Source organism: Vombatus ursinus, unplaced genomic scaffold, assembly GCF_900497805.2.
Source record: "Vombatus ursinus unplaced genomic scaffold, bare-nosed wombat genome assembly UNPS02013235.1, whole genome shotgun sequence".
NCBI lineage: Eukaryota > Metazoa > Chordata > Mammalia > Diprotodontia > Vombatidae > Vombatus > Vombatus ursinus.
In genome coordinates, this window is record NW_020953013.1 from 6,319 (window position 1) to 18,645 (window position 12,327).

Here is a 12,327-nt window from a genome sequence, read left to right on the forward strand (position 1 = left end):
AATGCCTCAAATCAAATTTTGGTTTGGCAGAGCCAATGAAAGGTCAGAGGGACACATTCTTCCAGCCTAAGACAACTTAGGAGGTCCAAAGAAGTCTGTGCCACCAGAGTGGGTGCAGGGGCCTTGGAGGCAGCAGTAATAGCAGCAGCAGCCCTGCATCCAGATGCCTTTTAACTGCCCTAATAATGACAAAGTTCTTAAGAGTTACTAGCTGCCAAAATAATTTTTCAGGTCTGACCATCTCATTATACACTCTAACCTCCAATCAAATTGTACCCAGTACTCTCCATACCTTTCCTCCATCAGTCTCCTATACCTGAAACACCCTCCTTTTGCCTGTTCAATTCCTACCCATTCTCCAAAGTCAGAGACAATAACCTCCTCTGTGAAGCCTTACCTGTTGCCCCAGAAAGTGACAAACCTCTTTAGACCTCATATAGCACTTTATTTTATGACTCTCATACACCTGTGAGAGGTAAAATGGTATGATAAAGAGGAAGGTCTGGGGTTGAGAAGGGTTCAAGTCTCCTCTGAAACATATTGGCTATATGCCCACAGGAGAAGTCATAACCTCTTAATATCCCAGGCAACTAAGACCTAAATTTATAGATGAGTTGCCAATCTCCATAGAAGATTGGAGCCCTACACTGGGAGCCCTCTACACAGATGAAATCAGGTGTGGTTTAGTTCCCTGCCCCACTTCCTCCTCTCTCCTCCTCCAAATTTATCAGGTAATATGTTATTAGTTATGTTTGTCTTATCTCAAGTAGACTATAGGCTGATGAAAAGCAACTAATCATCTCATCTAAACTCTTGCTTCTCCCTTAGCATCTAACACTTTATGCTCTACACAGCACTTTAAAATTTGTTAAATGAACCAATGTCCACAGGATCATAAGATCTTGAACTGGAAGGGGCCTTAAAAATCTAGTCCAATCCTTTCATTTCGTGGAAACTGAGGCATAAAGAGAAGTGACTCATCCGGGACTGCACAGTATAAAATACATTCTTTAGCCTGATATTTAACATCCTTCACAATTTGGCCACCTAGTGGTATTATTTCACATTATCCATTCCTCCTTCCCAGACTCCATTGTCTAGCCAAATTAGATTCCTAGCTATTCCCTGATCTCACTCCAACTTCTCCCACCTGCTCTACTTGTCTGTCTGTGGAAAATCTTGTCTTTCTTAAAGGCTTAGTAAATGCTGCCATCTCCATGAAGCTTTCTGTGCTTCCTCCCCTAACACCAACTGAAAATTATTTTAAAACAGTAGTACTTGGGCCTTGGACTAAGTTATTGCAAGGGATCCATGAATTCACATGGAATGATTTAAGCAAAATAAATAAGCAAACATACTTTTTATAGAATGATTGATGGATGAGCTATGATTCCACTTGTGCAGGGAACTCCTAGATCTCCTATAAATTGCTCAGCAATTTATAATCTAAAAGAGTTGTCTACAGCCCTGAGAAGTTAAGGAATTTGCTCAGGGTCATGAGCCATTATCACAGCCAGGTCTTTCTGAATCTGAAGTTTAAGACCAGGCTAAACACTCAAACTTGAGGTCCTAAGTGTGTGGCCCTAACAAAATTAAAATGTATTCGGGAAATGTTTAACAAAATAAAAATACAACACAATGTTAATTTGTGATTTTCTACATCAACATGCTACTCACAGGGATCCATTTCTATTTGAGTTTGACACTTCACTAGACCACAGTCTTCAGGGTTGTTTTGAGGCCCAAACAAGTGTGTTTAGACACACACACACACACACACACACACACACACACACAAAGCTTTTTTGCAAACTTTAAAGCTTTATATACATTCATTTATTAATATTCTATGTTGTGCTGCATTAATTTGTGCACATCATATCCTTTCATTAGATTTTAAGCTCAAGCACAAGAATCCTCATTTTTCATATCTGTATTCCCAAACTCACACTGTTTGAACACACGAGGTGTTTAATACTGTGATATGAATTGGTGATTGGGGAGCAACAAACTTGATATTGACCCAGCAGAAGGGGGAAGGCCCTTGGTTTTTCTCAAGTTGACTGGCAAGGGAAAGTTGTATATTTGGGGCATGGAAGAGGAACAGGCCAAAACCTTACAAAGAAGACTGGAGCGAATACCATTCCAATGTTTTATTAACAGTTTGAAACAAATAAATCCAACAAATCAGAGGTGATGACATGTCCCAGAAGCCTGAGAGGCGAGGGAAATAGATTTGTATCTTGCCTTTTATTATTATTTTTTTTTATCAAATGCATCTTAGCAAAAGTGATTTAAAAAAGAAAGGCTCAAAGTCCAAGTGTCAGCCAGCAGGGAGGGACAATGGGAGTAGCAAGTACTCCCTACACCACAGCATTCGAAAAAAGTTCTCATAGCAGCTGCTGTTGCCCCAAATCCCAAGCCCAGGATTTTGGACCTCCCCAACTCCCAGAATTCCTTTTCTGCCCTTGAGGCCTCTAGATTTCCTCCTAACCCTTCCTCTTGTCCCAGCAACTACCATTCCTGGGATTAAACTTAGAGGGCCCCACTCTCTTCTTCTTATCTATGAGTAAGGAAATGAAGGGGATATGAGGAGAGCAGGGATGATCCCCTGCATTTGGGAATTCTAGCTTTACCTTGCTAGGGGATATGGCACAAAATTGTATCCAGTGCAGGGTGAGGGTACAGGGCCTATGGAGCATCCTACTGCCATGATTCCAGAGCATCCTACTCACATGATTCCACCCCACGCCCCAACCCTTAATCTAGACTTCTCTCCTCCCCCACGGTGGTGCCCAGTTAGCATTTGCACATTTGGCTCTTCAAATATATTAAATTTATAAAAAACTCAGCAGTACCTGGGTCCTCTCAGCTCCTTGGCCTGGCCTTGTCTGGTCAGGGAAAAAGTACCAAGCTACCCACAGATCTCAGAAATTAATAATCCAGAACTATTGCTGGGGACTTGGAATTTGAACCTGCCCACGGGACACATTCAGATGAGGGCAGTGAGGCGGGTCTTGGTCTCCGGGGATAAGTGAAGGGGAGAAATGCCAGGAACTCTCACATTCAGGAGGGAGAAGGGCCAGGAAACAGGGAAGAGGGGTTTTTTGTATATTTTCTAAAAAACAACATCTTATACAAAAATAGATCCATTTGCAAAACAATTTCTTAGCCAGGAGGCTCTGCCTCCCCTTTCCCTGGAGACTTGGAGAGGATGGGGGCCTTTTGCAGCCATACAACAGCTGAAACTTCAGGGGAAGATGAGCCAAGGCCCTAAGAATAACAAGGGCAGTGGGGGGCAAGTGCAGAAGACAAAGGGAGGGAGGGACAGTAAACAGGACACTCAGTTAAGCTGAGGGTGTGGGGAGGCTGTCCTGTCTTGATGCCCTGTCCAGCAATGCTCAGACTCTAGGGTCATTTTTCCTCAGGTGCTCTAGTTCATGCCACAGCTGGATAGTAGTGGTCCAGTTCTTTTTGCTTTGTGAAGCTGGGAGGAGGAGTCCTTCCCTGGGGAGGGGAGGGGAATGAGGGTAAGAGCTGCTCCTCATTTCTTTAGAAGCAGCAACCCACACCTCACCACAAACAATAAATATCAATAGCAAATGGAGAGAGGGAGAAGAAAGCATGAATGGCAGCAATGATAGGAGATCTAAAAATATGGTCAGAAAGTTCAAGAACCCCATGTGGTTCCTAGGGCTAGAGAAGCCACGGCAGGGCACAAGACAGCAGAAAGAACACAAATCCAGCAAGATTGACCTTGGGGTGAGCTCCTTTGGAGCCAGGGACTGAGGAAGCAGGTTGGGCACCACCTGAGATGTGGCACCACAGTAACAAAGGAAAGATAGTTAGGGTTAAGGCAGCGGAGATGGTCCCTGCTTTGGTAATGCAACAGCCAGTGCTGAGTGGGTGTCCAGGGCTTCTTCCAAGGTGCCCTTTCCTTCTTGCCTCCAGACAGCTAAAGCTGTGTATGCTATACAGAGAGCAGCAGGCCAAAGAATGGAGGCAGGGAAGGTGGGCTGCCATAGAGGAAAATCCACTTGACCCCTTAGGCTCATGCTACAAGGCAGGGCTGCCTTGGGCTCAGCTGTTCAGCCAGTGTTGCCGCAAAGCCCAGGCCTAACTCGCACGACCAATCAATTCCTTATTTTCATCGTGGATGTCCCGGGTTCCCTCACTCATCCTGGGCACCTTAGAAGAATGTGGAGTCATGGCATCATCCTTTGTCAGCTCTGAGGCAAGTAGAGAGGTGACTGCACATCCGGCCTTCCTGTTGGCTGTAAGAGAAAGGATATGAGACATTGTCCTGGGAATACCTGGTTCCTTGTCCCCTTCAATCTCTAGGATAGAGAATCAACTGGGGCCTACACTAATGTGTGTACTGCTCTGGACAGCATGTGGAATAACATGAGTCAATAGTGGAAAGGAAGAATCTCTCGGTGAAATAAGGAGGACAAGATGGTCAAGCAAGGGACCAGAGAGTTCAATTCATCTTGGTCACAGTCAGCTTGATGTTCCGCTAGTCACAGCCAGGATAGCACCCCCTACCCTGGAGGAGCCTTCTGCACGTGGCAGAGGATCTCCCACAGCCAGAAGCACTAGGAAGGGCTGTGTTTCACTAGCACATGCACACCTTGCATCCAGATGATTTTGTCTTAACTGCTCTCATCCTCAACAAAAAAAAAAGAACAACATCCCACCCACTTTATAATGTGATCCTGAAACTATAGATCTTATTTCAAGATAAGCCAGGGTGGGCAGAGTTGTCTGCAGACTACAGAATAGGCATTTGGTGGATCGTATCAAGCAAAGGTTCTTTACTTTTTTCTTTTTTGGTGCCATGGGCCCCTTTGGCAGTCTGGTAAAACCTATGGACCCCTTCTCAGAGTAATGTTTTTTAATGTTTATAAGTGAAAGAAGAAAATGCTAAATATCATGTGCCCCCTGAAACCAATCCACAGACCCTTTCTATGGATTCCAAGTTAAGATCCCTGTTACAAAGCAATCCGAGGTCAAAAAATGATGATATTCCTTTCCAGCTGCAGCCCCAAGGCTGCCTGCCATTGGTAGCACCCCAATACCACTAACCAAAAACAACACCCTCTCTTCCTCTATTCCATCTGCTGGAATTTCCACATAGGCTCCTAGGTCTGCAGGGCTTGTTTCTCACGGTTTTATTGCCCCTAGGACACACAGGCGGCTCTTCACTACCACACATCTCTGTGACTATTGTCCCTTCCCATGGCCTCTAAGTACAAACAGCATGTATCTGGAAATATGTGTGGGAAAATGGGGGAGGTCAGGGTAAGGCAACATGGAGGATGGAACACAGTGAGGTGGCTGAGGGGATTATGGGAACCTGAAGAGAGTACAAGTCTGGTCTAATCTATGTATGAGATACCCCCAGAATTTCTGCCCTCTCTGGAGCAACAGAAAATCTTTATTCGAGGAAGAGCCAAACTGGATCAGAAAGCCCAAGTAAGTGCCACACCCTCTCCTCTCCTTTCTGTGGCTGCCAGCTGTGCTGAGCTCTTAAGTCTTCATCATTACCCAAATCCACTGTTCTGGGGACAATCAGAATAGGGAGCACACATAACATGGCCCCAGTTCATCAACTCAGAAGTCTCCTTTTCCTCTTCCACTTAATAGCACAAAATACTAACAAGAGGAGAATGAAGAATAAACATATTTCCCAATAGCAGTTCTCTAATATTCCAGTTGGCTAGACTTCAGTTTTATCACTTCCTAGGCAGCGTGGGGCACAAATGCTTTGAGAGTTCCATAGATAATGAATATTCTCTAGAGTTTTGCTATTTTTTTCCCCTACAAGGAGTTGCTGTAGGAGTCTATAACTGACTGGACAAGATCAATAAGTCCCTTAGAAGAAGTGACTAAGTTTCTGATTAATATTTTTTTTTCTATAGATGTTCCCTTTCCATTTCCTTTTCTCCACCTGAGGTTCCAGGAACCCCTTTAATTTGCAAAACTGCCCAGAATTATTTGTCTCCCTTTTCTTTGCAGTTCTTTTTTGTCCCTCTAGCCCACTTCTCATTTCTGGAAAAGAGAGGCTCAAAAACCACATCACTGTCTGACTTGAGGCCAAGCTCTAGCAGTGAGGTAATGCTCCTATGAGGCCACTTTCTTTTTAGATCTGGAGGACAAGACACAGGTAAGGTAAAATTTCTGACTCTAAACTCAGGAAAAATAAAGGCCAGGTTCAAAGGGATTAAATAACCTAGTTTTTGTCAGGTGGTTTTGGGCAGCTATTGTTAGAGAAGACAGGTCTGTTCAAAATAGGAGATAGGAGTGTAGGAGTCAAAGTTTAAATGTTGAACCATTTTGAAATGCTTTGTTCCTAATTTTCTTTCTCTGTAGAATAAGACTGCTATCTCTGCCCAGGAATCTTGAGGACAACCCCCAATATTCACAGATATTAAAGAACTCCTGATGCTTTACAGATTAGATAAAACCTATTCTTAAGCCATGCGAGGAATTAATAGGGGGTCTGCAATACTCTTCATTTAAGATTAGGGAAGTTAAAGCACTAAGGACACAACATAGCTCAAGGTCACACAGCAAGCTAATATCAATTCTGGCAATGGAAGTTAAATATCCTGACCCCTACTCCATCCTGTCCACTGTAATAATGCTGAGTAGCTTGAACAGCCAAGCTCAAGGTGACTGCCCCACCTCGTGCCTCATCAGTTAGTTGATTTTAGCCCAGGGAAAACTAAAGGCTTGACAAAGGTACAAAGTAGTACACTGAATATATGAGAAGGTTCTCCCTCATGGAATTTTATTCATATTAACAATCAAGTAATGTTAATATTGATACAAAAGAAAAGTCAGAAAGGGAAAAAGTCAGCAAGAAACAGCTATACGATGTTGGGGATGGAAAAAGGGTTAATGAGCTGGAAAAAGGGTTTTATAGAACACAAGATGAGAACTAGTTAAAGGAAGTGTGCCTTTTAATAAGTTCCCCCGGAGAAGAGGAAACTGGGACAGATGGGACAGCTACAGTTATACTAAAAGTTTCATTCATGTCCTAATAAACTCCTAATTATATCTATTGTCCTATTTTTGCTCCATGGGTATTCTCTTCCTATTGGAATACTTTAAAAATATGGGAAAAAAAAGTCCCATCGAGGCAACTTCATTACTACTTCTTAGTTTTATCTGAAGGTAGGAAAGAGACCCTTCTAGACTACACAGGGGTTTCACCATCATTTTCTGTTTAGCTGTGGCCACCCAGTAGGAGCTGAGAGAGGAAGCAGATCTCGGAGTAGAGGAGGAAGGGAAGAGGGGGATAGATTTCTTTCTTCTTTTGACTCGTGCCATTCAGCAGATGGCCAGTATAAGAGGCTACAATTCAGACACTGAAATAAAGTTGAGTCATTAAAACCACAAACTGACTCAATCATCAGCCTGAAAAAGTTCCTGCAGGACAATTGCAGAGATTCTTCCCCTCCACACTTAAGCCATTGTTTTTGAACACTGCCGAACACAGCAGCATGGGCTCTGTTTTTAATGAACTGGCCTTGAAAGTCCCCCTTTCTCCCTCCTAGACCACTTCCCCCCATATCTAATAAAAAGGCCTTTGTATGATAGTCACTCCCTAGAGGCCTGTAGATTTTTTCCATTCCTTTACATTCTAGGGAAGAGCTGCTGGTGTCTTTGAATAGGGGACAGCTGCCTCCCTGGGAATGAGCAGTCACAGACCCAGCCTGTGAGGAAGATGTATAAGCAATGCCTCTGTTCAAGGCAATAAGCCAGATGATGCAGCCAAAAAGAGACAGGCAGTAATGGGGAGGGGCGGGCTCTTGAAGGATAGGCCAGAAGCAAAGAGGGAAGATGTAGAGCCATCATCTCAAAGGATGAAGCTTCTTAATCCTCTGCATCCCCCTACACTGCTTATAACTAAATTGCCACAGAACTTTTACAAATTAGAAAATCTGAGGCCCAGAAAATTAAGTGACTTGTCTCAGGTAACATAGCTAGGTAAGAAGTAGAGTTGGCACCACAACGCAGGACTCCTGACCACCAGTCTATTATGCTTTCCACTGTAATGCTTAGAGTTCTACCTAAGTGTCACACTTCTCTCAAAAAATCTGTCAACCTTCCTAAGGATTTCTGACAGATGTATTCAGGGAGGGTCCCTTTGGATGACAACTCTATGACTGTATGAAAGCAGAGACTATAGACTCACAAAGTCTAAAGAATGGAAGTCATTGATGATTACAAGACAGAGGCCCATCAAGTGGAACCACCATACTTGTCTCTGTGATGTGACTTCTAATCCATGCCTACTCTCAAACATTTAGTTGTGCTCAAAGATATAGACACCTCACCTTCTTGTACCTAGTGTCTGATTTCTCCTGTAACCTCTTATACAGGAAGAACTAAAAGAGCTGTCAACTAATTAATTTTCCATAGAGGAACTAAGGCTTCAGTGAATGCTCCTTCTTAGCCCTTGAATACTGGATTCTTACTCCAACAAGGGGGAGGACACAGAGACGAGGGAAGCCACCAGTGGTCTGAATATCTATACACAGGAAACACTTGGGAAGCATCTGGGATTCCAGTATATTCTACTAGACATGCTTCTCTAGGGTCAAATGGGAATTGTCCACAGAAGCCTGTAGCCAGCATACTCAACAGCTGAGAGTAGAAAAAAAAATCTGAAGGGCACCACACATAAGAATGGTTTGAGATGTTTACTGTGAGGCTACAGTATACTCCATGTGATATGGAGGTATTACTGTCTACAAGTTGACAAGAAAAATACCATTTGTCATCACTTAGGTCTATAGGCAAAGTCCAAGCAGCACTGATTCAGTCTGCCCTGCCTTCTTCCTACCCAAACACTCATGGCAAAACACTCCACCCAAACATCACATCCATTAGAAAGACTCAGGATGAGAAGAGTCAAAAAATGCTTAGGAAAATTCTTTCCCCTCTTACCTCCTACCCCTCAAATCATCATACCAATAAGCTTCACCTTTACTTCAGACTCTAGGGATTCTGTTTCTTAAGGAACATGATTGGGTTTGGGCTTGTGCTATAACCAGAGATTTTAGCATCCAATTAAATTTTCTACAGTATTCCATTTCTGGTTATCCAAGTTGATGGTAAGGGATGGTAAACAATTTCAATCCAACCAATGGAGACAAGATTTTTGGGTTAGAACTTGGTGATCTAAAAGTCTATCCTGCAAAGTATGGACTGGGGTTAAGTATACCTATTACTACATGCCCCACTTCTAGTAGCTAAACTCTCTGAAATTTGTAACAGGTGCTAGCTCTCTAACTTGTTAACAGGTAACAAGTATGTCATGCTCTAACTTGAATGGAATTGGTTACATTAATTACTGTGGGAGTATGCACACAAGCTCCATTTTTCTTTTCCAGGATGGTACCAAGGTTAAAGATGAGGTCAGGCAGGACCATAGAATGTCCAGAGAGCAAGTAGCACAACACCTGCCATTTTAGTAGTGAGTCTATGGCTAAAGGAAGCCTTTAGTTGCCATTTCCTTCCATTCTGGGAAAGAGGACACAATTTCTAAGACTCAGTTGTTCATATATCAAAGCATCATCAATCTAAGAAAACATCTTCATCAAGCATGGTGATGCATTTACAGTCTTGGTGCCTCTCTATTCTGAAAGGAGTAAGATTAGGAGCCCTGGCTATCCCCCACTTTTGATTAGGTCCCTTTGCTTCTCTCCATTTCCCTAGTTATTCATCCTCTTCATATCCTTACCTGAATAACATCTCACCTCACCTTTATTCTTTTCCCAGGTACTCTAGTTCAATGTTATACACTTAAAACCACCAAAGATGTGGTGGGAAAGCCTGCTTCTGGATCAGATAACTCTCAAACATACACATGAGACCCTGTGATTCAAGAGTCCACCTACCACTCCAGCTCCAAACTTTGAGTAGGTCTTATTTGTTCCTGTCATCTCTCAAGTATCTGATCATTTCACTCCCTTCATCCACCCTAATTCTAACTACACATATGTGTACAAACTCCTTATAGCCACAGAAACAAATTGCCTTCTTTCTGCCTCCCTTGTTTTAGATCTTTGCTCCAGAAAGGGAGAAGTGAAACCAGAGTTCTTCTCCAAGTCAGCAGATGAGCTCCAGGTATTGATAATCAGATGACTTTCTCTACATAAAGGAGATTCCAGTAGGGCAGCTTCTTCATTCACAGACTGCCAGTACTAGCTGTCTTCATCAACAAATTAGCTTAGCTAATCCTTTTCCAATGCAGGATTTGTGCCCTTAACTTTGGAACATAGAAACCTCACAGCTATCAACATAGGACCCCCACTTACCTTGTCTGGGTCCTCTCTTCCTTCGGAATGCCGCACCTGACTGTAGGGCTTCCAGGAGACTGTCCATCACACCAGTCTCATCACCCTCTGTAAGGAAATGAAGTAGGATATGGAGTGACTGGTTCATATGCTAACACCCTCTTATTCCAAGCACCCTGGGCTTTGTCAATCCCCACAACACAGAAAATGAACTGTGTTTTGACCTCTACTGTTCCATATGGTTCCAAACCACAATGACAGATGGGAGTAGAAAGACAGAAGGGTCTCAAAATCTAAGTTGTGCATATTTACACATTACCTCAAGGTTACTGAAATAAGAGGTTTCAGCACTGAAACCTCTGTAATTAATTAAGGGGCACTGCTTTCCCCTTACTAGGATCTTGGATTATCAAGGCAAACACAGTTGGATTCTTTTCCTTCCAGGTATACTCCACCTCCAGCCTCATTCCTCTCTCTTAGCCAGCATCAGGACAAAGAATTGCTGATCTTTAAGGCACAGACTAAGATTAAAATAATAGAAAGGAACTGAAACTCCCTTCCCCTAATCCCTCAAGGCATTCGACTTAGATGTCTGCAGCAGGGGTCTGTTCCCCTCTGCTGAGGGAAGACAGGCAGGAAGCCACAAATGAATGGTCAGCTTCCACACATGTATCAGCCCCTAACGACACCCTCCCCCGGGGAGCCACATTCCATTTAGGCCCTCTTGCATATACTGAACAATCTTTGCAGGTTTACAAGGAGTTAATGTAGAATCCTTGCTCATGGCCCAGGTCTGTTTCCATGGCAACAACTCCTGGGTGGTGAAACCTGAAACTGCAAAATCCCCAGGAACAGCTGTCATTTCCAAGGCTCTGGCTAAGCGTTCCAAGCGCCATCTGCCTGCCAAAGATGAACAATGCAGCTGACCTAGATTCCAGCTCAATTGCTGGCCAGAGGATGACAGGGCACAGGGATACCGTGCCCCCTGCTGACTGGGCCAAATCCTAACATCACTTATATGCCAAGAATAAAGATCAAAGGGTTTTAAGAAAAAAGGCATCTGTCAGAGGTCCCCTCATTTTACCCGTCAGAAAACTGAAGCCCCAAGAGGCTGACTTCCCTGAAGTCATATTGGTAGTGAAAAAGCTGAGATTTGAACCAGTCTTCTGATTCCCAATTTCATGTTGTTTTTCACTATAACATGTTTTCTCCTACCCTGAGTACCTACAACGTCCCAGGAAATATCCTTCTAGTTCTGTTCCAGTCCACAGACAGATATCAGAGGACAGGATTAAGAGCTTCTATGACCCTCGATTCATAACTAGAGTAGCTGGGATGCTGAAAAGCAAATGAAATTAGCTGGGCTGAGACTTGGCATAAGCTTTGTTACAAGGCTTTGGGGCTGGAAAAAGGCAAAGAAATGGGCTGTTACTGCTTCTTCCATTAGGCTCTGATAGTTAGGCTCTCTTGAGGGTTTGTATTCAACCAGTAAGATGGAAAAGGTCCTGAGAGAAAAATAATAAACCTCTAAAATCAGTTTCCAAACAAACCAGGATGGCACAGGACCAGGAAAAGTCAGTCTTTCTTTAAAAACAAAACAAAACCAAACCAAAACCTTAGCTTTAACAGAGCACAAACTATTCAGTTACTCTGAACTAGCTGAACTTTACTAGGCCTGGCATTTCAGAGGTATTACCCCTAACCCTCACTTGGAAGGAACAGCCAAGGTGGGATGGGGGGGAGGGGAGAAGAGGTAGTAAGGTAAATTCAGTTGGATATTGATAAATTAAAATGTTAAATTTAATTTAAATATAACAGGTAAATTTCTGCAGTCACCAACATGAGCAGTCAGTGGTGGGGGGAGGAGAATAGAAAAGGAATCAAGAACAGGAAAGGAGCAGAGGCAGGAAACAGAGGGGCAGTAATTGAGGCCATATGTTTCAACAAAGGAATGTTTCTGGTAGCAAAACTGTGTGTGTGTGTGTGTGTGTGTGTGTGTGTGTGTGTGTGTGTGTGT

General features: G+C 43.3%; 1 long non-coding RNA gene across 1 annotated transcript; it reads right to left on the reverse strand.

The window, feature by feature from the left end:
• Positions 1 to 2,138: 2,138 nt before the first annotated feature.
• On the reverse strand, positions 2,139 to 10,440 carry LOC114040485. The gene is made up of 2 exons (XR_003568782.1): positions 10,332 to 10,440; positions 2,139 to 4,274 (listed from the first exon to the last, which is right to left on the reverse strand). It is a non-coding gene; the product is annotated as an uncharacterized LOC114040485 (long non-coding RNA).
• Between the last annotated feature and the right edge of the window lie 1,887 nt (positions 10,441 to 12,327).